This window comes from Mandrillus leucophaeus, unplaced genomic scaffold (genome assembly GCF_000951045.1).
Source record: "Mandrillus leucophaeus isolate KB7577 unplaced genomic scaffold, Mleu.le_1.0 Scaffold420, whole genome shotgun sequence".
Lineage (NCBI taxonomy): Eukaryota > Metazoa > Chordata > Mammalia > Primates > Cercopithecidae > Mandrillus > Mandrillus leucophaeus.
Genome location: NW_012104477.1, coordinates 1,578,825 through 1,580,326, shown reverse-complemented (window position 1 = coordinate 1,580,326; position 1,502 = coordinate 1,578,825). Strand labels below are relative to the sequence as shown.

The 1,502-nt window shown below is 40.2% G+C and overlaps 1 protein-coding gene across 2 annotated transcripts in view; it reads right to left on the bottom strand.

Moving 5' to 3' along the window:
- PIK3C2A (phosphatidylinositol-4-phosphate 3-kinase, catalytic subunit type 2 alpha) overlaps positions 1-1,502 on the bottom strand; it is a 129,732-nt gene that overhangs the window by 60,036 nt on the left and 68,194 nt on the right. The window lies entirely within an intron of this gene.

The window sequence follows — 1,502 nt, the reverse complement described above, 5'->3', positions numbered from 1 at the left end:
GCTAATTTTTGTATTTTTAGTAGAGATGGGGTTTCGCCATGTTGGTCAGGTTGGTCTCAAACTCCTGACGTTGGGTGATCCGCCCGCCTCAGCCTCCCAAAGTGCTAGGATGACATGCGTGAGCTACTGCGCCCAGCCTACATTACTCTTTAAGTGCCAATTATCAATATATTGTCTATTAGTTCCAAATCCACCCTTCCTCTGCTCTCCTTTCTGATACTAGAGCTAGACACCGACCTTAAAAAAGTGTTGAGCCATGAAAATGTCTCAGGGAAAAGCATTTAGAGGGGAACAACAGGCACAAGGGTCCCCAGTGCGGAACATAACTGGCAGATAATCAACCAGAGAAAAAAGACAGGGAAGTGATAAGAAGTCAGATCAGAGAGGTAGTGAGTCATACTGTGTAGAACCTTGAAGCTACAATTAGGGCTTTAAATTTTACTAAGTAAGATAGTAAACAGGATTCTCAGCGAAGGAGTGACATGATCTAACATTTTTTAAAGGATTTACAAACTTTATCTTTTCAAAGCCCCACCTTCTGCCTTTGATTTTCTCTTATTTTGCTTCCTGCTCTTCTTTTCTTTTCTTTTTTTTTTTAAAGACAGGTCTCATTCACCCAGACTGGACTGCAGTGGTGTGATCTCAGCTCACTGCAACCTCTGCCTCCCGGTTTCAAGCAATTCTCCTACCTCAGCCCTCTGAGTAGCTGAGATTACAGGTATACGCCACCATACCCAGCTAATTTTCCTATTTTCTTTTTTAAAATCTTTACCTTTCAATAATTTTAAATTTACAGTTATAAAAATAATACAAAGTTCCCATATAACGCTGGAAAACTAGACTAAGTAAATCTTACATAAACCATGTTACATTTGTCAAAGCTAGACATTAACACTGGTATATTGCTATTAAGTAAATGTTAAACTTTATTCAGATTTTACCAACTTTTCCACTAATGAGCTTTTTATCTTCCAGAATATAATCCAGGATATCACATTCCATTTAGTGACTTATTTTCAAAAGATCATTTTGGTTGCCTGTTGAAGACATACTGTAGGGGTAGACACTGGGAGATTAGTAAGAAACTACTGTAATTGACTAGAGTACAGCTTTGGTAGTGATGAAAGCACTCACATTCTAAATGTATTTTCAAGGTAGAGCTGACCAGAATTAGACTGAATGTGAAATGTATAAGATCTTTTTCTTGGGACGTCAAGGATGACTCCAGGGTTTTGGCCTGAGCAAATGGAAGACAAAGTTGCCATTTATTAAAAAGGGAAATAATGAGGTCAGGCTATGCATGTGTAGGGAAGGGGGTATACGAGATATCTCTGCACCTTCCTCTCAGCTTGCTCTGAATCTAATATTGCTCTTAAAATATAAACTCTTGGCCGGGCGCAGTGGCTCAAGCCTGTAATTCCAGCACTTTGGGAGGCCAAGACGGGCGGATCACGAGGTCAGGAGATCGAGACCATCCTGGCTAACACGGTGAAACCCCGTCT